The 26708-nt window shown below is 46.5% G+C and overlaps 1 protein-coding gene across 5 annotated transcripts in view; it reads right to left on the bottom strand.

Annotated features, from left to right (window-relative positions):
* Window positions 1–26708, bottom strand: part of TIAM1 (TIAM Rac1 associated GEF 1) — a 195181-nt gene that overhangs the window by 153261 nt on the left and 15212 nt on the right. For all 5 annotated transcript variants that reach the window (XM_037377658.1, XM_037377655.1, XM_037377659.1 and 2 more), the window contains exon 2: window positions 2392–2735. The gene's annotated coding sequence lies outside the window, so the exon portion shown is untranslated. The remainder of the gene's footprint in view (window positions 1–2391; window positions 2736–26708) is intronic.

Here is a 26708-nt window from a genome sequence, read left to right as displayed (position 1 = left end):
GCCAAAGCCTAGGAACTTGCACTGGCTGACCCATGGCAATGTAACACCTTTTCTATTTCAGTTTCACTTAAGCACAGGAAGGGGGGGAAAAAAATCAGTAGAAACGTGTTTTAACTAATAACTGGAAACTTTCTGTTAAACTAATCAGAGCACTGTACTTGGGTAGGGGTGTGCTACAGCTTTCTAGGATGCAGTAACCAACCAAACACAACCATGGGCTCCTGGCAGGATCAGCTGCTCAGCTGCAACAGTACGCATCTGTTAGCGCTGGCAAATTACAACTGGAAAGTATTAGGGAGGGCTGATTAATTGCTACAATATGAAATTTCCATGCCTTCATTTTACATTAGCAGCTTTGCAGTTAGCAAAACACAAAGGAAAACCAGAAACGGGGCGGGTAGAGAGTAAGCAGCACCTCTCAGACATGGCCAGGAGCATCCTCAGACGATACTCCCTTTTCAGCAGAGCTTCAGTTTTCATCAGAACCAAAGGAGGCCTCCATGCTTTCAGGCTTTGCCGAAAACACCACAGGTGGCAGCTGATGCTCCAGAGCCCCCTGACAGCCCCAGTGCCCCTCTCAGTCACAGGGGGAGGCACGTAGGGCTGGTGCCCTGGAGGCATGTGGGACCACTACGACCACAAGATGGGTTGAGGCAACACCATCCATCCTCCTTCTCCACCTCCCTCATCTCCTCCCTGCAAAAAGGAGGGGTGAGAGTTATGCGGCAACTCCAAGGCTACAAAACAGCTTGCTTCGCAGCCCCCTCCCTGCCCAGCCCCTGGCGCCACATGTAGGGACCAGCCACCTCTAAAAAGTGGAGGCCATCAAGAGCTACCCTTCACCTTACCAGAGTACAGGAGTGGGCCCACGCACAGGCACCTGAATGGGCATGGGGGCCAGTGCCAGCCATGGGAAAATCCCAAAATCCCTTGTCAGAGGGCAAGCTCACCACCAGCCCAAGGCACAGGGGCACGGTGCATGGAGATGCTGGTGTCGCAGGCTTCCTGCCAAGATGCTCAGGTCTGACCCACCAGCACAGAGGCAATTTGCACACGCTGCCAAAGCGGGAAGTAGGAAACCCCACCGTGTCTTCCTCCCCAGATGGAGTAAAGCAAGACGACGGCTCTGTTGTTGCCTCCCCTGCATCCCTTCCTCTCCCCTCTGCACACACGTAGTGACTTACTTCCAACACACTTCGCAATATGAACTCAAGATGAACAAAAGAACAAAAACTCTTCTCCTCTCCTCTGGAGGGAGGGGGCAAAATTCAGAGTTCAGTCTGCCACTCCACTGCTAGCTGGCACCATCACTGCCAGTGCCACACGGGCCACCGAGCACTGGGTAATTTCACACACCATATGTGCAGCAATCGGGAAGCGCTGAGAGCACGGGGCTGGAAGAGCTGCCACTGCCTGCAAATCAGCAGTGCTATAGGGAGGGAGAAGCAGCAAAACAACATCCAGAAGTAATCTGTCACATGAAGTCTTTCCAAGGTGACGTAACACCCCAGACATGCCCCCAGTCCAATGTGAAAGGCGTGCGGACACAGGGCATGTTTCAGCATCACCTACCTGCACATGCAGCGCTGCTGGCTGTGATAAACCCAGAATGCAGCATCCAGCCCCACCACCATGCAGCCCCTGGGCAGGGGTTTTGGGGGCCAGCATCCCACAAGGTCACAGGCAAGGTGAGGGCAGCACACCCAGGTGCACTGGACACACGGCTGGTTGCATGCCGTGCACCTGGCTGAGCCTGGGGGCTCTGCCCCATCTCCCCAGCCTACAGCCATACCCTGGGATCTCTGCCTCCAGCTGGGACACCCACCAGGATGTTTCCAGGACTGCCACTGATCGGGATCCCCATCAGGCAGGAAAGCAGGGTGCAACTAGAACAGTCCTCAGCAGGTGTTGGTGATGCACACACCAGGTGCAAGGGTTGAGCATCCTCTTGCCTGTGAGGAGAGACCCCCTCCTTGCAAGGAGATCCACCAGTGGGAATACAGCATTGCCAAGCTGCAGGCATCAAAACCTTGAGGTCTACTTCATACCTGGGGTTTTCCAAGTTGGGTTTTTCTGTTGTTTTTTTAACAGCTGCTGGGTCCATGTGACAAATTTTAAGCAAGTGAGACTCAAATCCTCCTAATTAAGAGGCACAGAAACTGGGGGGGGAAGACATGGACTGACACCACCACAACAGACACCCATACACTTAAAACTGTAAAAACCTAAGCCGTAGAACAGCACAGTTGTTCTTGTCCCAGAAGCAGCAAAGCTTTATTTTTATTTTTTTCTTTCTTGAATATACCTTAGTCATTGAAGAAAGAGAGAGAAAAAAAAACCCTTTAAAGATGAAGTTTTAAGAACATGGTCTGATACATCATTTGTACTCACCTTGGCAAGATCTCCTTTCCTCCTTTCAAAGGTCTGACAGCTTCCAGGTGAATACAGCAGCTCCAGAAAGAGAGCGTTTGACAGTACTATCTGCACAAATACACCTTGAAAGCAGAGGGTCTGAGTTTTTCTCCGAGTAGTCCTATTAACGAATTTTGGCCTTCACAGTTCTCCAGTTGGCTTCTCCTTAGCAGAAGGGTCTGGATGCGAGTTGCAGGGCAGTGCTGGGACAAGCACAAGAAGCCTCTCTGGGGAGCTGGGCTCCAGCAATTGGGGGTGCAGGGCTGATGCCCCAGATGGCTGCGCCCGGGTCAAGCCTCACTGTCAGGTACCAGCACACTCCCCTGCGCAAAGAGCAAACACAGAGCTGACATGTACAGCCTTCAGCTACGGTGCAGCATTTTGCTTGTGTTTTACATAACCATTTATGACTGTTACTCAATAATGAAGGAGCGCTTACCATGGAAACTACGAGGAGGTATTTCATTTAAGATACAGAGCACACTTTTTAAGTAAGAGCTGTTCATCTCTAATATGCAAACATCTGAACTGCAGTCAAGGTTTTACATTTAGATGCGTTTCCCAGAAGACGGCTAGTCCTACTTGGAAGCTATGTACTGCACTGCACACTTTAAAACAAAGAATTTCTAAATTTTTCCTCCCTAAAGCTAAAAAGCCAGGTGAAACGAAGGAATGGATCCATTCCTTTATGTAGCCATTGTAGGGTTCAGCATGAAATGCCATTTTCTGCTGAGGCCCCACGAGACTGTAGCAGCTTAGCAGGCTGCCAGCCTATATCAGCCCCCCCAAACTGCTAAGCCTCGAGGACTGGTCCCAATCCTGTACGGTCCGCAGACAGTCGGTAAGTGACCTAGTAATCCAATTAGGCAGCAACACAGGCTGTCCAAAGAAATAAAACAAAAGGAAACGAGGAAGGAGAAAGTAACAGGAAAGAAGCTATGCCTAAAGCAAAGCGTATCCTCATTACTCCCCTAATCTGCAGCTGCAAGCAGGAGCTTAGCTGGGTGCCCAGTGCCTGGGAGAGGGGGACAACAAGCTACAGAAAGCCCAGCTCGCACCCCGGCCTGGAAACCCCCTGCCACCAAACACAAGAGCTGCTCGCTGGCTGTATGGAAGACCGGGCAGACGAGATAGCCCCTTCCAGCCATCCTGGTCGGTAGGGCTTTGCATCGTTTCTCCAGCCTGTTGTAGCTATTTAAAGGGCTATTCTGGCTTTTGTCGGACCACGTTCAGCCATTGCCAGGTATTCTCAGCACGTTAGGCAGAAAATCACGTGGCTGCAAAGGGACAGGGGAGGGACATCAAGATTACTTCTTCTGAACATGGCTGGGTGGCAGAGACTGCTCCCATGAGCACTCCCTCAGGGTGCCCATCTCTGGCAGCCTAACCCACCAGGCACCCAACTCCGAAGGGTATCCCATGATTTTCAGAGGATGCCCCACATCTAGCACAAACACAAACAAGTACACGAGATACCACCCGTTCACCTTTAAAGGTCAGAACCCCTGGGAAGAGACGGGAAAGGCAACTGTGTGACACACAAAACATCACAACTGCAAAAAGGGGATTTCTGGTTAAAACAGAAGTTTAACCAGCCAGTGGTTTTCACACACCTAAGAAATGAGCATGGCCAAAGTTTTAAAAACATGTTTTAAGCAACCTCCTAACTGAGCTCTGGCTTCCGCTGGGCCATAAGATGACTACAAACCCAAACACAGAGCAAGAGATCTCAGCTGCCGATGGATTTGTTTGTGGGTGTGAAAGCTCAAAAGCACAGAACCTATCGCATCAGCTTCCGTGCTGGAGGCCCAAACAACAGCATTATCTGGGGTTTTGGAAAACAACAAAAGAAAGAAAAAAAGCCTTATGAATACCATTGCTCTGGAAAATTAGCATTTTTAATAGGAAAGTAAACATGAGGCTTGTTTTATATGATGATAACTATCAGCATGTCAGAGTTTCTTCCATGGTTCCTCCATTATCATAACAAAAGCTCTTGTGCTGAGCATCTTGGTTGAACTGCAGGAGTTAAAAATACATAACATTCCAACTTCTTAGAGATAAATTTGCAAACAAGAAGTGATGAGGATGCACTCCTACCACTGATTTCTTTTATGAATAACTTTAACAGCACTTTAAGTCTGAAGAGAGATGCAGTTATTTTATCAAGATCGACCTGTAATCCAAGATCAAAGTTTGAAAGCAAGAAAAAAAAAGAAAGAAAGAAAGGAGCTGGGCATCCATCTCTGGCATAGAAAAATCCTTCTCCTGAGCATTATCATAAAGGACTTGCTTTTCCTCTGTATCCTGTGACATGACCCTGCCTGGCATCGTCTATCAATGAAGGTTGCTTCATTGAGGCACTGGCCTCTCAGTAGCCGTTTGCCACGCTACCAAAACCTTGGCTGAGTGTGCCCAGGCCCTGTTTCAAGACAGAGCGGCTCCTGCACTGGTCCAGCTCCTGTGCCAGGCACTCCTCTGGACCAGAGAAGACCTGGAGGCAGCCAAATTGCCCTCCCTGTCTGAGGCCAGACGTGCAGCTGCTGAAGCCCATGACTGCCCAGCCACAGACAGGTTTTTCCACCACAAGGGTGCCCTGGCACGGGGTGCAGCCCCTGGGGGCTCCTCTATGCACCAGCGCAAGGGGCTGCCCAGCAGCAGCAGGGGCAGTGCCAGCCTCCCAACGCAGCGGGGAGCACGGGCCCTGGCACACAGAGTGGCCCCAAAACAGGTTCCTACATGTCCCCCGCTGTGGGCAGGGAGGGACGAGCAGCTCAGGACTCCAGCAGGCAAACCTCAAACGCTGCAGGTTCGCCCGAGCCATGGCGCAGTGCTCATGGCATCGGCTACATGATGAGTCTAGGGAGTGACCAATTTTGCAGCGAACAAAATATTTTTCCACCCTCTCCACGGACAATTAGCAACACAAGCCTGAAACGTCAAAAACCGACTCTTAATTACCGAAGTCAGCACTTAATGACTCCAATTACATTTCTACTGATTTCTGAAAATTGGATTCTCCACTACACTTGCTGTGTTTAAATTAGTTCCTTACCTCATTCACGGTAATTATACTTTGACAAACCAAATTAAAATACAGTTGAGATTTGTAAAATCCTACTAAAAAATAGTGGAGATTTAAGAATAAAAAAATGTCTTAAGGTAACTGCCATCCACATATTTCATTGTCCTCTCTTCAGAGCAGGAATGCAGAGGGTTAAAAGATGACAGAGATGCAAAGGACAGGATTCTGCTACAGAAACAGTGTTTTAGTAGTAGGAAACAGTGGTTTATTTAGTTCTGTGATAGCAACTCACTGCCTTATCACCCTGTATCACAGAAATTAGCTTCTCCTTTTATCCCAAACACCAACAAAACTTACTTTTCTCAGGCTCACCATCACCAGTACCACAGAGGACTCCAGGAATGAGGAGATTCACATGTGCGTTTATTGGTAGGGAGCACATTTCTCACTCACAACTAACAGCTCTCTCTATCTAACTTGCATGCTGAGACCCTAGTAGCTACACCTACCTTCAAAACACGACTATGTGGGTGTTTGCTACAGGCCACCCGATCAGGAAGAGGAAGTCAGTGAGGCCTTCTACAGACAGCTGGAGGTAGCCTCATGATCACAGTCTCTGGTTCTCATGGGAGACTTCAACTCCCCCAGTATCTGTGAGCTGGGCTCACGCAGTCCAGGAGGCTCCTGCAGAGCACCGATGATAACTTTTTGACCCAGGTGGTGGTGGAGCCAATAAGGCAAGGTGTGCTCTTAGATCTTATATTCACAAACACAGAAGGACTGGTTGGAGACATGAAGGCTGGGGGCAGTCTTGGCTGCAGTGACCATGAGATGGTGAAGTTCAGGGTCCTGCATAGAGGACGCAGGGCAACAAGTAGGACTGCAAGGCTGGAATTCAGGAGAGCTAAACTGGCCTCTTCAGGGACCTGCTTGGAGGAATCCCATGGGTCAGGGCTCTAGAAAGCAGCGGGGTCCAAGACAGCTGGCTAATATTCAAGCATTACTTCCTCCAAGCTCAAGATAGGTGAATGGCTATAAGTAAGAAAGCAAGCAAAAGGGGCAGGAGGCCTGCAGGGATGGGCAAGGAACTTCTGGCAAACCTCAAACAGAAGAAGGACGTTTACGAGATGTGGAAAGAGGGACAGGCTACTTGGGAGGAATACAGGGATGTTGTCAGAACATGCAGGGAGGCAACAAGGAAGGCTAAGGGTCTGTTTGGAACTAAATCTGGTGAGGGACATCAAGGAGAACAAGAAGGGCTTCTTCAAATACATCAGCAGGAAAAGGATGACCAAGGAAAATGTGGGCCCACTGCTGAATGAGGTGGGTGCCCTGGTGACAAAGGACACAGCAAAGGCAGTTACTGAATGCAGTCTTTGGTTCAGTCTTCACTGCCAAGGCCAGCCCCACGGTTTCCCATACCCTAGAGGCCAGGCAGAAATTTTGGACAAAGGAAGACCTTCCCTTGGTCAAGGAGGCTCATGCTAGGCATCGCTTAAGCAAACCTGACACCCCCAAATCCATGGGCCCCAATGGGATATAACCCAAGTGTTGCAGAAGCTGGCAGATGTTATTGCCATGCCACTCCCCATCATCTTTGAAAGGTCATGGCAGATAGGAGAGGTGCCTGAAGACTGGAGGAAAGCAAATGTCACTCTAGCCTTCAGAAAGGGCAAGAAGGAGGATCCAGGAAACTACAGGCTGGCCAGACTCGCCTCCATCCCTGGAAAGGTGATGGAACAGCTCATCCTGGAGGTCATCTCTAAGCATGTGGAAGAAAGGAGGGTCAGCAGGAGGAGTCAGCATGGACTCACCGAGGGGAAATCATGCCTGACCAACCTAACAGCCTTCAATGACTGAACGACTGGCTGAGCAGACCGGGAAGAGTGGCGGACGATGTCTGCAATGACCTCAGCAAGGCTTCTGACACTCCCTCCCATGACATCCTCCTATGTAAAAGTCTGCACTAGATGAGTAGACAGTGGGGTGGATCGAGAACTGGCTGAATGGCAGAGCTCAGAGGGTTGTGGTCAGGGGCGCAGAGTCCAGCTGGAGGCCTGTAGCCAGTGGTGTTCCCCAGCGGGCAGCACTGGGTCCAGTCCTGTTCAACGTACTCATCTATGACCCGGATGAAGGGACAGAGCTGGAGAGCTGGGTGGAGAGGAACCTAGCGACGTTCAACAAAGGCACGTGCAGGGTCCTACACCCACGGAGGTACAGCCTCAGGCATCAGTACAGGCTGGGGGCTGACCTGCTGGAAGGCAGCTCTGGGGAGAAGGACCTGGGAGTTCTGGTGGGCAGCATGTTGCCCATGAGCCAGCAGGGTGCCCTTGGGGCCAAGAAGGCCACTGGGATCCTGGGGGGGCATTAGGAAGAACGTGGCCAGCGGGCTGAGGGAGCTCTGCTCTGGTGAGGCCACATCTGGAGTGCTGTGTCCAGTGCCAGGCTCCCCAGTTCAAGAGGGACAGGGAACTGCTGGAGACAGTCTAGCACAGGGCTACGAAGATGACTGGGGGTCTGGAGCATCTGCCTTGTGAGAAAGGCTGAGAGAGCTGGGCCCGTTTAGCCTGGAGAAGGGAAGACCGAGAGGGGATCTTATCAACGTCTACAAATATCTTAAGGGAGACTGTGAAGAGGACAGGGCCAGGCTCATTTTGGTGATGCCAAGCAACAAGACAAGGGGCAACGGGCACAAACCGAAACACAACAAGTTCCACCTGAATATGCGGAAGAACTTATTTTTTGAGGATGACAGAGCACTGGAGCAGGCTGCCCAGTGAAGTTGTGGAGTCTCCTTCCCTAGAGACATTCAAAACCCACCTGGACACGACTTTGTGCAATCTGCTCTAGGTGAGCCTACTTCAGCAGGGGGTGGGACTAGATGATCTCCAGACGTCCCTTCCAACCCAAACCACTCTGTGATTCTATAGGATAAGCATGCCTTCTGCAGGATGCAGTTGCTCCCATTTGGGGATGCCTACCCTTTATGAGGGAATTATTTCAAGTTCCTCCTCATAATTAGTATTAGAAATTGAAAAGGACAGGAGAGTAAGCAGCATATTTCAAGAAACTAAGCAACCAATGGAAAGAATGCATAAAAATGTAGTCTTTTAGGGAAAGCCTCTACACGTATTTAATTCACATGATACAGAAAGCAGTGATTTCTCCAAAGAGAATGCCGCTCCATACATTTTTCCTCCGAAAGAGGAAGGAAAAACCAGTAACAGCCCCTAACCCCTTTGCCAATCTCAAAATGGAAACATCCGAAGCACATACCCTTATGTTGCAGCAGCCTGGCAATAGCCATGGGACTTGTCGAGCATCCACAGTAACTACGGCGAAGCCAAGGTGTCCATGCCAGCACTGCGGGCAGCACTGCAGTCCGGGCAATACAGTCACAGGAGTGTGTCGCAGCACCTGGACAAATTAATCCTAATCCCTGCAGGACCAGAGCCATTTCGGGAGCCAGCTACCTGGCACTGCATCTCGAAGGACAGGTGGGCATTACACTGGCTAGGAGGTTAGTACACTGAGCAACCACCCCCAAAGTTAGCTGATGGAAAAATTAAAGAAAGCTTTCAGGTTTCTGAGGGATCACAACTGCCCCAAAGGAGCAATGACAACAAGTCCGAAGCAGCCTGGAACCGATGTGGCGTACCATCCTCTAGTTCCTTATGGCAAAGCAGTAAGGCATCGCAAAGCCCCCACCAGCTCACTACAACTAGAGAGGAATACAAAGGAAACCATCCACACATGTTCGATGTGTATAGTGTTAATTCAAGAGGCAAGAGGGCAGATTTACAGGGTCATATTTTCACTTCGGTATAGGGATATAATATGCCACTGTCACAGCTACTTCTTGCAGTAATACCTTTTCATTATGTTTGTTTCTGCTTTATTTTTATTCTCATCCTTTAAGGATACCCATTACTCAGCAGTAGTTGTTGGATTTTATGTTCACATATGGTTTAAAGAGGTGGTTGTTTAATGTTCCCTATATGTAAATAACTACGTGCTGTTTTAGTCCCTGCTGCGCAAGTGGAGGAATGATTAGACTATAAATCTCCAATACAGAAATGTGTCAAGTTGTTTTTCATCTACTAATCTATTACCACCTACTCTGGGTTACATTTTCTATCTTTTACCTATGAATCCCCACTGCTTTTAATGAACACATAAAGCAACCAGCAACAGGCAAAACCAGCCCAAAAAGCAGGACTCAAGGGGAGCAGCCAGCAGCCTGGGTGCAGCCCTCTGGCAGGCACCCCTCTGCCTGGAAGCAGGGCTTTCGCCACCACCGGTGCAAAGCCAAATCCAGTGTGGCAATGCCAAGGGGGCCTGTGTGTTGAGATGCCTGGGGAACCCCCCACGGCACAGTCGAGAGCAGGGAGCCTGGGGAAAGGCCACATGGGACAACATGGGATAACACAGCACCCACTGCCACCACCCGTGCCGGTGCCGCACACAAGCAGAAGCCACTGCACAGGGAGCTGGCTTCACCCCAGCAAAAAGCAACCATGGGACAACACATGCAAACAGCAGTGCAGCACTGCACGGTAAGAGCCACGAGGAGCAGACACCTACATTGTAGATGGTTCTCCTTTTACTCTCTTTGTGGCATAGCCCTAGTGCTGCTACTAGAAGCGAACACACATTTTTCAGTGTAATTTATCATCTTTTTCATATGGCTGACAGTGTTCATTTCAAATCAAAGCTCCCATGCCAAGCACATTAAACCCATTTTTACTTTTCAAAAGTGAATGCCATGAGAGCCAGAAGCAGCATTAACATAACCACTAACAATTCCAGCTTGTTTGATATCAGAAACCAGCACATAGAATAATCTTTTGAACTCTCCAAGGTGGAGAAACAGTCTTTAAGTAAATAAAGAGGAGATACATAATTTGTTGCTCAGCCGGTCTCCCTTCCTTGCTGAGCCACGACAGACCACAGAACACACTCCTGCTCCCTGCCACCTCCAGCCTGATTCTCCCAGGCCTTTCAGTGCAAAGGAAGAAGAGTAGAAAGCTCACACCGGCTATCAAGCAAGCATCCTATAGCCACAGGTAAATGCGCAGCAGACCTTTCATCACAAGCACTCCCAAGCAGCCCACACTGCAAGCCACAAAGTGCTTGCCCAACAAAAAAAACAGGCCTGTACTGCAGAAGGTGGAAAGCCTTAATAAACTATGATGTACCACTGAAAGCAAGCAGGAAACATGGCAGGCAGCAGCAGCAGCATCCAATTTCTTTCAAAAAAACCTCCTGTTTCATCCTAGGAGGGTGATCAACTGGCTGCAGTGCACGGGAGTGGGGTAGTGAGCAGTGGTTGCTGCCACCGCAATCCAGCAGCAAAAATGCCCGTGTAATTGGCACCACTGCGAACAAGCACTCCATGCAACCACCCGCCCTGGGTAGGTCAGTGTAGAAATCAATCTCTGGTGGCAAACAAACAAGCAAAACCAGGAAAAGCCTCAGAAGGCAGAAATTGGGACATTTATCAAGAAGCCAGGAAAGAAGGAAAAATCTTCGGCCTGTGGAAGCTGGCAGAAGATAGCCTGAAACTGCATATTAATTCAATTTATACAAATGTAGTCCAAGCTATCAAATTTGGGCATAGTCTTTTAGGGAAAGCCTCTACATGTATTTAATTCTTATGATACAGAAAGCAGTGATTTCTCCAAAGAGAATGCTGCTCCTTAAATTTTTCTTCTGAAAGAGGAAGGAAAACCCACTAACAGTCCTTCTGTAGTTAGGAGACACTGGAGCGACTGCAAGAGCTATGGGATTCAAAAGACGCTCCAAATTAATGCCGCAATACAAGGACGGGAAGAACCCCAAACTGCTCACGTTTGACTTCTTCCATTCCCATCCCACTCCCACCCTCTCTGAGTATACTAATGAGGAATCCTTGCCCAAATCCAGTCCCAGCAACTGATTTCTGCTAACCTAGTTACCCTGCAGCTCTAACAACAGATGATGGATCTCATTTCCTGCCCTAGCAGCCTCTGTTGTGTGGCATTGCTCTGCATATTAATGATTCTTAATGATACCTAAAAGCATCTGCAAAGTCTGAAGTATGGATTTTACCACTTAGTCCAAAGCCATAAAAAGCCGATAATAGTAAAGTATGTTTAATGATCAAAACCAAGAAAGGAAAGCATTCATTAAGACATCCTCTTAGCTCTTGTGGAAAGGGGCACTAAGATGATTTTTCTCCTGGACCAGTGGTGGCAGGTGAGTAAGGTGATGAGTACTATAAGCCTGCAGGAGACCTTTTAAAAATAAATATGTATTTTCTAGGTTGGCAGGGAATAAGCCTATTCAGCGGAAGCAGAAAGGAGGGAAAAAAATAATGGTCAAAGGAGTGAAGGAAAAGACCTGCCCACTTGCCTGTGACATTGTCAGCTTCGGACAGTGATGGAAGATTAGTCCTTAGGGAAATAAATCACCTCCAGTCAGAGCTCCTGGAATTCAGTGCTTCCCATGACTGCTGAAGAGGTGCTGTCAGCTGATCCTTATTTCTCAAGTTTGGGATGATGACTGGGGTGGCGAAAGGCTCAAAAGAAGGGTTAATTAAACAAAGAAGCAAATAGGCAAGAGCCTTTAGAAATTGATTAGACAATGAAAGTAAATGACTTGGCAAAACAACCTTGATTTCACTGCCAGAGTTATAAAATCATCTAAGAGATGGAGTGCTGTTTTAATGATTGATATTCTCACTTATGTTCCTGCAGAAATGATAAGTACTGGGACACTTATTGGGGTAAATGAAATCACAACCCAGCCACCTCCTTTTCTACTCTGTCAAAGGAGAAAAAGCTGCCAAGGATCTCTTCATCCAGAAACCAAAGCACCACCAAGGACTTAAGTAAATGATCATGTTGCTCAGAATGATCATAAAGCTCAGAAAAATATATTCATGAAACTCATATGCCATTTGTCATTTCCTTGCTTGCATGGGTGCACCACCATTCAGGTAGGGGACTAAAAACAGAAACCCACCTTCCCCCAGCATTTCCGCTGTATAGCTAGACTCTGCATTTTCCACTCTCCCATGCTATCTATTTCTGTTTGTTTGGGAAGTCATATGGCCAGGGTAAGGCCCAGAGCCTTGGGAAAAAAAATATGTACAACACAGATCATGTCTATGTTACCTATCCAATGGTTATTTAATGCTCTTTTGTAACATACCAGTAAAGAGAAGAGACTTCAGTCCAATTTCATAACACTGAAGTCTGGAATCATCATGTTCATGAGGACAGAACTACAACTGGTATAAATTTACTTACCACCACCACAAATCCCAGCATCATAATGCTGAAATATTCCAGCCATCAGAGCAGCAATGTTGCAGACTGCCCTGCATTTTTAACCTCGATTGTACGTAATTGTTACTCACTGACCCATTCTCTGGCAGCCCTTGGCTGGAGTAGGTTGCTAAGCGACCCGTTTTCGCTCCAGATACTTTTTAAAGCTAGTTTAGAGATGGCCAAAAGTCAACAAAGTGAGTATTGAGACTATTGCGGACAGATCTGAGGTGGAAGTGCAAGTGTAGGCCGGAAGGAGACTAACCTGCACCTCTATTGTTACCCACGTAATAATATTCTCTGCGACTTTGCGACACGTGCAAACCCCTTGCAGAAGCCCTGCCGCAGCCCCCACACAGCTCGCACACCTCCTGACCCGCAACATCGATTGGCTCCTGCTTCTGAACAACTCCTGGGCAACTGCCAGCACCAGAAGAGACGAGTTGAGGAGCCAGACATCCACGCTCGCTCCACCAGGGAGTTGCACCGGCGTCTGGGAGGTGAAAGGGCTGCAGCCCAGCACAGCTGAGCGCAGACACCCTGCCGTGCCCGCCTGCCAGCCCTGCAGGGGTGCTGAGCCCAAACACCCGCAGCTCAAACAGAGCCCACAGGTGACAGGTGACATCCTCCAGACCAGCGCTTGCAGGCACCCAAAGGACCACGCCAAATAAGAACAGCCTTCAGAAACACACACGGGGTTTTATTAGGGAAAACCACACTGTTCTTTGAAAGCTAATGAGAATATAATTACTCTCCCAGCCAGGAGCGCTGGGACTTTCTATAGACCCATGACTAGAAATAATCAGGTAGAATTCATCAAGTGGAGGGTATAAATCATCCAGCCTGTGTTTCTGTGTCTTGCGTTGCCTCAGCTCCCCAGTCAGCAGGTACGCTGGCACACACGCCCTGCCGGCATCCAGCCATGGGCCCGATGAGCAGAGCAACAGGCAGCCAAATTATTTCTGCTGCTCCCTTCAACAGGCTGGGGCTCTCACGCCCGCGAGGCTGCCACACTCCTTGGGTTTGCTGGGAGGGAAACTCTGGGAGTTTTGTCCTTCTGGCAGACTAGGTTGGGTGGGACATGGATGGCATAGGAAGGACCATGAATGCTATCCCCTTTTAAAAAAAAGGAACAACTCTTACTGTGTATGTCATCTCGGAGAAACACATCCTTCTCATCTTGATATTTTACTCATGTATCACCATCTCATTAACAACCACTATGGTATGTCATTATTAGTTATAGAAACCACTGGTTAAAATGCTACCGATTTCAACAGAAGCAAGACTGAGCAACATGGTCAAGAAGGAACTGGAAAAGTTGCAGGATTCAGGAGGAACATGCAGACAGGAAAGCTCCAATGCTCTGCTTTTTACTGTCTTTTTTTTTTTTTTTTTAATATAACCTAGTAGCATAGGTTACAGTAGTAATTACAGTTACTGGTGTAAATTAGACCTTTATGACCAGGTTCACAAAGCAGCTAAGGAATTCAATAAGGGAGGCTGTGGCTATACGCCAGAGTGGATACTCAAGTAGCTGAACATGTTCTGTTTTCAGAACAGGCTCTTTATCAGTTCAATGTATTTATGCAAACTTGCCTTTTTTTTTTTTTTTTTCTTTAAACCATCAAGAAAACTTTTAAGAACAACCTAGCCCAACAAGTACTGGGGTAAATACACACACAAACTCTAAAGCTTCCAACTTGTGCCTCTCTTTTACCATCAGGAATCCTCTTTTCACCGAAAGTAGCTTGGGCTACAATACCAGTGTTTTAGGAGTAACAGAAATGAGTTAAAGCACAATGTAAGCTATATGTTGTAAAGAGGAAGATAAAGATTTGGGCAACCAGGAGATTGCCAGGGACCACACGTGCAAAAAAAGCAGAACGGTATGAGGATCGAGAGGGCAACAGAGTAAAGCCAAGAGGGACGCTGAGCAAAGCACCCAGCCCATGGAGCTGGCGGGTGCGACCCAGCGGGGTTCTGGCCGGACACACAACAGGGCAATGGGACAGAAATGGGGCTCCCCATAGCTGAGGCTTCCCCCTGACCAGCATCTCCCCTCCTGCTGGGTGGACCAGGGCAATGCGAGGACAATGGGGAAGTTCTGTGACTTGGCCCCATCTTCACCATAGGTGAATTTTCACCCCCTGAGCACCAGCTGAAGCCTGCGGACAGGGATGTGCAGTGCATCAGCCTACACCACCACATTCACCTACACGCTCCGCAAACGTTTGGCATTTGTTTCGCTTAGCCTCCGTTTTATAAACTTGTGAAAGAAACGCTGTGAAATTACTAGCTTGGAAAAGAAATGACTACGCAGGAAGAAGTCATACAAAACCAGGGGGCCCCGTGAGTAATTTGACCACTTCTGTTTAGACTGTTTTTGATAGTTTGTTATAAAGGACTTAAAACCTTAACCCAGCTTGCCTTCACTGCTGCTTTTGGGGTCCAAGCAAGCTGTTTAACACACTTGGTGGTACTAGAATGAGTCATAGAGCATAAAGCTTTGTCACAGCCTTGTCAGTCACTCCAAGCAACACGATACCATCACCTCCAGCTGACCCCTGGAAGTTAAGTATTGTTTCATGAAAAAATACTGAAGCTTGTTGATGGCAATCTGCCCTCCAGACAGACAGACCTTGCGCAACACCCAACTTGCATCCAAAGCCAAGGCATCACCCAGCAGGATTGCTAACTGGAGATAAATACCCACAGGACATGGGAAGATGACGAGCCAGAAACATAACACCAATGACTCTGAGAAGGCTGCTGGAATTAAACAACAACGTTACCACCGGTTCTGCAGAGGAAGAGCTAGAGACAACCGGAGTAGGAAACTTTGCCAAATAAAACTGCTAGGAGTTGGATTGCTCACTGTTCACTTTTGCAAGCAAAGTTTCTAGGAAAAGAAAACAAACCCCTTTCGGTCCTGGAAGTGTCTGGAGTATAAAACTTGGACTCAGCTCTGCACCCTGCCTGTCCCCAAGAATCAGGCAGGGAGAGTAAAAGGGCAGTGCACTATGTCTGCGCACACAGGCGTCAAAGAGGCACTGCTGCTCGGGAGCCAGGAGACAGACAGTAAAAGTAATTTTAGGCCCACTGGCCTCCACAGAACCATAACAAAAGAAAAAAGGAACTGTAAAAAGCCTCGAAATACAAAACACTTCTCGGAGGAAAAGAGCTATTTGAGTACCGCTTGATAAATGTTGCAGTTGTTAAATGATTGATGCCAGCAGGCATCGTGCCAAAAGCAAAGGTGACTGCTGAGATCACTGGAAGTTTTGCCTGTATGCAGACCTAAGGACCAAGCCTAAAAGTTTCATTGAACTCCATAAAGAAAGAAGAAGAAAAAAAAAAAACAAACCACCAAACAAAAAAGGCATAAATAAAAGAGACAATCAGAGCTGATCTGCACTGTGCTTTACTCCACTGGACAGGAAGCATATCCAACCATGCATAAAATATGACAGTATGCATTTGGAACCAAATTCCTACTTCAGAGCTATTACAACCAACCATCAAGGTGAGCCTCAAACTACTCAACTTGACACAAGCAAGGACCAGGAGACGTGAGTCTGCTGGGGGGACTTGGGGCAGCAGAGGAGGCAGAAAGGAGCACCCGCAAGGGAGAGTGGAACATGAAGAGGAGTGCACAAGACCACTTCCATAGCATGGCAGAGATGAAGACGCATGCAGGTATATCAGGTCAGTCAAAGCCCGTGCTGTTGCCAGAGATGACAACTCCTTCCATCTGCACCCTATGTGCCAGACTTTGCCTTCTGCAGTCCTAGATGCTCCTGCACCGACACAGCTCAGGGTGTGCAGGTAGAAGTGAACCCTTGGTGAAAATCAACCCTACCAAGAGGGGTTTTCAAATGGACTGGCTCCCTGAACACCTCACCACATGGTCTCCAGCATTTTCCTTGTCCTCTCCCTTGTGCCAGCCTCCCCAGGATGCCAGGGGATGGAAATCCTTCTCCTTCCCCGCCCACCCCATGTTGCAGGGACACAAATGGGGCAGAACAGGACAAGGCTGGTGCAGCCACTCCTGTGTTGAATCCCTTCTGGTAAAACTGTCTCACATTTCCAGATACCCATTAATCCATCACCCTTCAGCTCTAAAATTCATACAAATTATTTTATTTATAATTAATTAAGGTCTCTAAATGTAGAAATTAAATTACCATTTACAGTGTAAAAGGAGATAGCACAGAAAAACCTAGATAGTAGCAACAGCTCTCTCCTCTGCATGAATCAGGAGGACATGTGGGGGTGGGGGCTATCTGGCAGTAGCATTAGGTCATAACACAGATTTCGGCATCTTTGAAAAGCTGCTCAGGCCCAGTCACACGAGACCTTTAGGTCTGAGGTAGCAAATTAATCCCAAAACTTAGGTGCCCCTCAACTCTGCTCCCAATAATCCTCTGGACCCTTGCATTAGAAGCACATTTGCCAGACAGCTAAAAAACAAGCGTTTCTTTTATCGCTTGGCTCCTCTGCTGGAAAACAAGCTGTTGGAAGCACAAAAGAGCTGCTCCTCGTCATATGTATTTAGACTCACCTTTCTATTCAAAGCAGGCCGCAGCAAAAGAGAGAACATACAGGGAAACAGATGGCCCTGCACTGAACACAAGGCATAATTCACTTGAGGGACTGAGAGTCAGGGAGGGAGATGGGATGAGCAAGCTGCAGATCAATGCCACCATTGAATTCTGCCTTGTATTTACAGCAGAGCCCTGCTGTAAATAGTGTAACGCATACTACAGCCACGAACATTTTCTCATTAACTCAGAAGGGAATGATTCTGGAAAGTTTTTTTGCAGCTTATTTCAATGACAAAGCAGCATCTGAATCAGTGATGGGGATGATGACAATTTGAAAGGCAACTTCCTCCCACCCCCAACAGCCCACTGATGCAGTTAGTATCAGAATCCATTACTATAGTAAAAGGATCTTTTTCCCTTACATTCAGCTACTGGTTTGCCCAATTGCAAAGGGATATTTAGGCTGAGATGATGATAGGAAGATCATCCGTACAAGTTACTCAAAAAGCCAGGCAGCCAGATTGCAGAAAGGGTAATAGCCATGTTGAAATTAAGCAAAGAAGAAAAGGTTAATACACGTGACCTTTGTGATTCTGCGCAGCCAAAAATAACTATGCACAAAGTACAGGAAAGTTTTAGGGCTAGATTCTGCCCCTTCCACGAGCACCCTTATGTCTCACTGAAGTCAGCAGAGGCTGAGCTGACGCCTATGCTCAACCTTTCCTTACAGAGGGAACAGGGGGAGGCTCCTCGCAGTACCCCACAGGAGCCTCTCAGGATCAGCTTTTCACTTGGCAAGACAAAAACCACCAAGCCAAGTAACAGCACAGGCATGTTTGTTGCTGAAAAAGCAGGCTCTGAAAAGATTGAGAATGTGGATAGCAGGAACAAGAAGAACTGCTCCGTCTGGTCTCTCTTCCTCATGCGCCCATCTCTGTGAACCTGCTGTCTTTGTGAATCCAACCAACTGGTAAGTGCCCTTCTGCCGCTGACGCACAAAGGATGCGAAACCTCAATTAAGGATCCATGTCTTGCAGGCTGTCGTAATTCATGCTTTAGCTCTGTAGGACCCCAGGTCAATTCCTGATGGGTAGCTGCTCCATAAACACAATTCAGAGGCTAGGACTTCCGAAATGCCTACAGACACACATGCAAAGGTATATAATTGAGCGCCAAATGAAATGCAACTGTTGTGGAATAATCAGTTTTTAAACCCCACAGCTTGATTCTTGCAACATGTCCATCAGATACAATGAAAATACAGTTATTTTTTCCACTTCAGTTCAGGCTATGCCACATTGCATCTAATGGTTTAAGTCCTGCATAGGAAAAGGCATGTGCTTGACCTTATGTATTTATGCATGGTCTATATTTATACACCATGAGTGTAAGAGTTAAGCAGACGCCCAAACTTCAGCGGGACTGTTGTAGGTATTTCAGCTTATCTCTGTATCTCCAATATGACATGGCTCCAGCGAGCTTGGTGACCACAGCAGAGCTGAATCAAGCTCTTGGGTTTTCAGTTCGAATGAGCTGCATACATTTATAGAAGATGCGACTCAAATTGATGCCAGCCTCAAGATGCTATAAAATACGGAGATGAGTGTCAAAAGTGAACAACTGAGGTATACCTCAAAAGGCGTACCACATATAAACATTCCTGCGACACTGAGGGAAGTGAAAAGCCCCTCCAAAGGCAGCTCTATTATTATTTGTAGACATACCTCCTTCTTGAAGGGCCCAAGAGCCGCAGCCACATCCCAGGCACCCATATTGCACAAACACAGACCCCAGCCTCTGCCCCCAGAAAGCTACCATAGGCAAGTGCTGTCCCTGTCCCCTAGCCACACAGGCAGATACCCACAGCAGTGGGGCCAGCACATGCCTCCCAAGCGGTTCTCTTGCAGAGGACTGCCTTTGCTCCTTCCTTAGCCTCTTCCTCAGCCAGGGACACCAAACCAGCCCGCTTGCTGGGGTATCTGCCTGCCCAGGGTATCTGCCCACTCCCAGGAGGCAGCAGGGAAACGACGAGATGTTTCCTCACCCTGTGGCCAACACAGCTCTTTCTGCAAAACACGGTTTTGTGAAGCCTAGTTTAAATCAGACCCCAGTCCTGCAAAACACATCCTCACCTCCTGTTCTGGTACACAAACGTAACAACCTAATGGGACTACTTACAAACACGGCCAGGCGTGGACATGCCATAGGGTGGTCAGGCCTGCTATGGCACAGCATAAGCCTTTGAGACGTGCAAGTAGTAAGTGGCCCACAGAACACCAGGATTTTGTTTGCACATGTGTTGTTTCATTTTATAATGAATATTTTATCTATATATAATATAGATAAAATATATCAATTTATAATGAACATATAATCCCAGCCATGTGGGCTCCCATTTGCTCTGAGACCCACCGAGCTCCCTGTTCAGCCTGAATGCAGAAATAGTGCTGCCATCCTAATTTCTATCCCAAGCTTTGGGTCAGGTCCTCCAGAAGGAAGGGGGCTGCAGCATTGCTGCCCGCCTTCCAATTCGGAAAGCCAAAACGTGAGACAGTCCACCATTTCCAAGCAGCGCACACACAAACTGCTCAAGCATGGTAGACAGGAAAAAAGCAACTTCCTCATCAGTACGGCTTTTGTTAGGGACAGGACCCGAAGCAGCAAAAACACCTTCTGTAAACCACCCTCACCAAACCAAGAGCACGTAACACATCATAAATACCGCTTTTCAGCTGGTGTTCAAGTGCTTTTCTTCCTAATGAGCCTTTCCAGACGAGAGCAGACAATGACCACAAAACAATTACAAAGAACAATATTGGAAATTGCCAATTAGGTATAGTATATAAAAAAAAGCTTCAAAGAAGAAAAAGAACTTCAACACAAACACTACTTATTTTTTACCCAGCTATAGACAGTACTTATCTAAGGGAAAACATTTTGCTGGAATACATGTTTGTTTTAATTGTGTAACTCTGACTTCACAAACAAACAAATCCAAGCTATGGAAAATGCTGCACCTAGACTTTTAAAATGGCAAGGTTGAGCCAAAGAGAAGAACATGCTACAGTTATTACCGTTTCTTTGCAATCTGAAAGGTATTTACCATTTGGCTTTGCCCGCGGGAAATAAACGCTGTTGCAAAGTGATATAAAACACTGTTCCAGAGTAAAATCTGCCCCTGTCCTGTCCTCATTACTCCTGGAAAAAAAAAAAAAAAAAATCTGTGTGTGCACGTGAACAGAAAGAAGTGGGTAACCTCATGAAGGCAGAGACACTGTCCCTTGTCCCTTCTCCCTTTCCTGAGCAGAGTACCACCTCTCCCCAGGAGCATCCACAAGGGGCCACACTGCCCCTTGCTCCCCGTGGGAGTGCTGCCCACCAGCCCTTCACACCAGGGCACCCAGCCCGTGCGGCGTGTCACAGAGGTACCCAGGGCTGCCTTGGATGGTCTTTAGACACCTGTCATGGGTCTGCTGCCCACTCCCACGGGGACCGGCAGCAAAGCCAACAGAGCTGCTCGTAGTGTGGCAGGTCACACCAACACACCAGGCAAAAAAAAAAAAAAGATTGGAAAATGTACTTACCTCCAGTGTAGAAAACTGTCTTCAAGTATAAAAACTTTTTATTTCAGCTCCATTTCTGTATAGCTGAAGCATCCCAAACTGCCCGAGGTTATCAGCACAAACATCAAACATACAGAGCTCTGTGTATTAAATGCATCAGCAGCTGGCCCAGTTAGATCTCTAAAACCAACGCTAGTGCTGGCAGAGCAAGTTGCTAACCCAAGCACCAGGATCTGAGGGAATTCGATGCAAAGGCAAAAAGAAGAATGACATAGATATATAGATAGTTAAGAAGAAAGCTCACCAGGCAATTAAAAAGAAAATAATATAAAATTTCTTCACTTCAGAAGAGAAATCATCATCCAGGCTATTCCATTTCATTAATTTTTTAGCAGTGCTACCCATTCAAGTCAAATATCTGATAGAGAATTTATCCTTTTAGTCTTTCGAAGCAAACTTTCTTCAGACTTTTGAAGCAAACTTTGTTCCATAGAAAGGGGAACCGACTTGACAGCAATTCATTCACAGTGGAAAAAGAAAGGGATTCCCTCTCACACAGCAAATTCTGTGGTAAAACTCCGAATACTGCAATCTAGTTTCAGCAATAACACCCAATTTGAAAGGAGCTCAGAAGCCAAGGCTTAAAACAAGCCATTAAAGTCAAATATTTTTGCAGTGGAGTGTTCAGAGGTAGTTTGGGGGTTTTTTTACGAATTTTTTGTTTCTCTTCCTATTTTGTGACACTGTTACATCAAAAGCTTGATCTAAAACCCAAAGGGGAAAAATATCAACAGAGACCCTGTTCAAGCAGCAGAAGGACATTGTTGGGCCACTCCATCAGATGGCAGTTCCAGCCACAGAGCCAGGCTGCTTCCATCAGTGAGATGCTCACACAAGCCTTCCTTGCTTTAACACTTTGTGGTTACTACTGATCTTCTTGCTTACAGCGCAGGAATTTAATAGTTAGAAGGACAACCTTCTCTCTAGCCCAACAAAGATTTGGCATGAAGCACAGCCCAAACTCCCCCTGCATCTAAATAATTTCTAAAGGGAATCCCCACAGCTGAGGAAGAGAGAGAAACAGCAATTCCATAAAGACACAAGAGAGATGCAAAACAGCACAACAACAACCCGAAGATATGTCCTGCATTTCTGCACAAACTACTTTCATAAAGAAAAAAGAAAAAAAGCAAACTGCTGTGTGTTTTTTTGTATCCTTTGGAGGGTACATAAGGGATGTTTTAAAAAAAAGTATGTAAATATCTACTAAAAATATTTTCTAAAATATCTATTAATTCTTTGCTAAAAGCAAACATCCTGAACAAAGGTCCTAGGAAGAAAGATTAAAAAAAACCAACAAAACATTACACAGTTGCATACCATTTACTTAAGACCACTGTGATGAATGCACACAAGCAGTACTCAGGCAGGGTTTCCTCTGAAATTCCAAGTGTTCAACTCTTCTGCACTTAACACTGAATAAAATAAATAAATAAAATTGAATAGTGTATGCATGAGTAACTCCTGACTTATTTTATTTATGAAAGACTATTATCATTACCCCCAACATGGGTCATCCGCAGTGCAAGAACATTCAGATCCACAGCACAAGCAGCAAGGACTATTAACAACGAGCATCAGAAATGTTCTTTGCTACTGGATCACTCATAACTGCTGGTAGGTCTCAAACCAGGCATCAAAAAGAAGGGTTCAAACAGTCACAACAGGCTGTTATGACTGCAGGTTTGAGAGAGGTCTGCTTCCAGATGTTACCCTGTATTAAAGCATCCACACAAGTTAGATCAGCACAATTAAAACAAGCCGGAACAATCCTATTACAGCTAGACTGGCTAGTTCCTCACACAGACAAGCCTAAATTCATACTTAATTAGCTGTTTTAAGAAAGCTCAATAGTCTCTTTCTAAGACCAGCTTTCCAGAACTGAAGGGACCACCAGCTGCATTTTCAAAAGACAGCAGGAAAAAAAAAAACCAAAAGCCATTTCCTTCTGTAGAAGAGGTCCCACCGAGACTGCAGGGCACACAGACTCTCATCTGCCCCAAACCCCCTCAAGAGCATGGCGCCATGCAAACCCACATCAGCTGCAGGCGAGGCAAGAGGCTGCCTTTAGCCTCCCGTGCCCTTGCTGGGGCTGGCTGCGACACCTGGAATGGCAGCCACATTCTAGGTACCCCTACAAGGTTCACTTACTGTGGCAGATAACAAAAGTACCCAGCATAAGCAGGTGACTCCCTTATTCTTACTATGCAGCATAATAGTGATCTTGCAGCCCCCATCAGAGTCATTACCTAGTACCACAAGCAGTGAAACTGAACCACAGGGCAGCAGCATCTTGTGATCCTCACAGCCTCATGGCAGGACTTTGATTTATCTTAGTTATTAGTGTTTTCTTTATGAGACAGGGCCTATTTTATGTGAAATGCTTAAGCACGCTGGGCCTATGGGTCACTAGCCTGACACCACTTTACTGCAAATAAATACCAAAAGCATGCCTGGTTATACTCACCTTCAAAAAAAACCCAATTAAAGACACTGCCTGAACAACAGCAGCAGCAGGTTTACTTTAGGCATGTGGAGTGGAAGCAGGTATTATAACTCAAGTACAAAGAGAGCCATAAGTGGCAGCAGGACTCTGATAACAGGACAGGGAGATTAAAAGAGACTCAAACATCAGAACAAACCTCTGAGGAATCTGAAGGAAGAAACTCAGGGTCTGACAATCACTTTGACATCACTGCAGCTTTAGCTATATAGATGGGTGGATAGGTGCCAGTGTTTAAATTCTCTTGAGGATTTCTATAAGTTTTATCTTATTCTTGAAAAAGAAGTTACACAAATGACTCTGCTTTTCAATGTTTTCTCTGCAACAAAGATTACAGGTACTTCAGTCTCCCCTGGCAATGCTGCACACTTTCAGCCCCTAAAATTTAGAATGTTCTTAAGTTAAATGAGAATGGGAAATTCAACATTTTAATCTTGGCTAGCAGATACAGCATTTCAAATGCAGAAAACATCAGCACAAGTTAACAAAAGACAAATGGATTCAATCTCTTCAAAAGCTTAGAAGGGTAGAAATGATCTTCTTCCACCAAGCATTACGGAAGCAATTTTAAAAGGAAAGCATCCACTGACGAGTGACACTGCTATATCTAACCTGAAAGACAAGATTTAAGGCCAGATTAAGTTTTGTTGGCAAACCAGAGGAACTCCATCGATATCAACTGTCCTACCCAATTACATGAAGCCAGGACTTGTTTTATGGCGCCGCACAACGTGACCTCATTTTTGAGCTTGCATTAGCTAGGAACAGTGTGTCCCACTGAAGCATTAAAGCCTACAGACTCAGCCAAATCTTCCATCTCAATATGCCACCAAGTCAAATCAGCAACAATTATCATCCTGGTCTTGAAATATGCAATAGCACATGCAAGAAATATGCTCCACTTGATCTGGGAGACAGATCACATCCCAGCACTTCTTAATTTGTTCAGAAATACAGTCACCTTTAATGCCTTTAAAAAAAAAAAAAAAAAAGAGGCTGTTCCAGCAGCATTTAGCTGTCAGCACTTCCTGAGAGAGAAGAAAAAAGTATCAATTCTTTTCAATGGGTATCTAAAGATTGGGAGGGAAGACAACACGCACCAAGAATCCCTCAAAGAAAAGCATTTAGCAGAGAGGGTACAGTGCAGAGTGAAGAGCATGCCTTCTGCAAAGACCAGACTGGAAAATGGCACAGTAGTGAATTAAAACAAAAAACTCCCCACCTCAACAAAACCTGTGTTGTGTTGTTTCTTTCTTTCTTCTTACAGCGTCAACCAGTGCGACTGGCAAGCAGCAGGTCGTGGCACCCCACAGCCTTGCCAAAGCCCAGCGTGCATGGTGCTGCACCCATGCTCTGGGGACACCCCCCGGGCACCCCCCACCCTTAACCCACAGGATGGGAGGGTGAGAAATGAGGTTTCTTAACACAGGTTATCTTCAAATTTCACGCTGGTCAAAATGTACCAGGCAAGCATTTAGTGGCCAGATACTGCTATAGATCAGAGATTCATTTACTTGCCACCATCAGCTGCAGGGAAGAAGAAAACAACAACCCATACCCTCTCCTTTCCTATATTCCTGGCATCTTCCTGTTTTGTGTGGCTTGTGACACCCCCAATCAAAGGGAAAGCCCAAAGCATCCTGCAAACAAAAGAAGAAAAGCTGGTCTTTCATGGAGTAAGAGAAGGAGATACAGTACCTGCCCCTGATGTACAAACAGGTTCAGGCACCTTCTCTTAGAAAGATAAAGAGCGTTTCACATACAATTCCTCCCACTATCTCAAAGAGTCTTTAAAGTACTCGGGGGAAGGAAGGAAGGAAGGATCTGCCAAGAGAAGACTGTATATTTGCATAAGACACTTTGATGGTATAAACACTTCTGTGTACCCACATTTATTAAACAGATGATTATGAATACCTTGCATGAGTGAAAACCGACAACAGGCCTCACCAAACACAGCATGCAACAGGGGCGGTGGCAGAAGACTTGGGACTACAGAGCTCCTGGGTGAAGGAAGGTCTTCTACAGCTTCACACATGTACCACTCCAACTCCAGCAGGTCTGTGACCATGGCAAATGGAGGAGGAAGAGGAAAGGAGAGGGCAACAGGAAGCTGGCATGCAGAAACACGGTGAAATACCCCTCCTCTGATATTATTCAGGTTAAGACAGCACTTCAATAAATACCTAGATAACACAAAGTGAAGGAAGTTAAGTGCACAAGGTTAAGAAATGGAAAAAAAAAAGTTTTTTCTTATTCTCTGTAAAACTTGAGACTCAATCATCACCTTAGGACTTGTTGTTCTTTCTATTCACAACACGGGGAAATCCAAGGTGGCCAGCCCAAGCTGGGTAAAGACACTCCTTGTCTCCCCAAGAACTTAGGTATTTTCATAGTCACTTCAGAAACAAAGGCTGTCTTAAAACCTGAAAACCTGACTAACAATACATTTAAAGCTAACACTAAGGCAATGGTGATTAAATTATTCCTTTTCACAAAGCCCAAAGCAGGCCCAGAAACAAAACAAGTCAAGCACAGGTTTTTCTCCTCATCTCAGAATCACACGTATGTACGCCCACACTGCAACCTGCTGGTCCTGGCTGATCTCCTCCATGCAGCTCAGCCTTACCCATCTTACTCTTCTCCTGTTGTTTGTTGCTTGCCATAATTGTGCGATTAAGGTATCAGCCTTCCCTCACTAACTCCTACAGACTATACCCAGTCCTCTCTTACTGCAGATTCAGCTCCAAGCAATTTCTGGCACAGCTCTCTAAAGGAAGCAGTTTCACCACTGAGGTACAACTGATAGCTGAGTCCAAGAAAATAATTTAGTGACGTGAAAAAAGATGCTTAGTTTAGCAGATCAGCTAACAAGCACACTGGTGCTGGAAAAGCCACATGCAGATTTCAGGCAGGGCAACACTCTTGGGTAACTTTCAAAATGCTTGACACTCTTATTACTTCCTTGGAAACCCTTCAAAAGTACAAAAAAATAAAGCAATTTCCAGCTTCAGCTTGAAAGAAGATATATACTCTACAGCCACCAGCCCTAAAGAGAGACTTCTGTCCATCACAGGCATTATTGTCAAATCCTCATCATTTCCATTATCTCTTCCCCTCATTCCAGCACAGGGCACGCTCTCAGCAGCTTCAGTAGACTGCATCCTTGCAGCTGAAAACCGTGTCTGTGTACAAATACGGTCACGTAATATAGATGTCTTCAGAAGATCCCCACCCAGCAACAACACCCCAAGATTCCCCTTGTTTGCAGCTGGAAGCTGAAATACC

Source organism: Falco rusticolus, chromosome 2, assembly GCF_015220075.1.
Source record: "Falco rusticolus isolate bFalRus1 chromosome 2, bFalRus1.pri, whole genome shotgun sequence".
Classification (NCBI taxonomy): domain Eukaryota; kingdom Metazoa; phylum Chordata; class Aves; order Falconiformes; family Falconidae; genus Falco; species Falco rusticolus.
The sequence above is the reverse complement of the archived record's forward strand: the minus strand, read 5'-3'. Positions and strand labels throughout refer to the sequence as shown.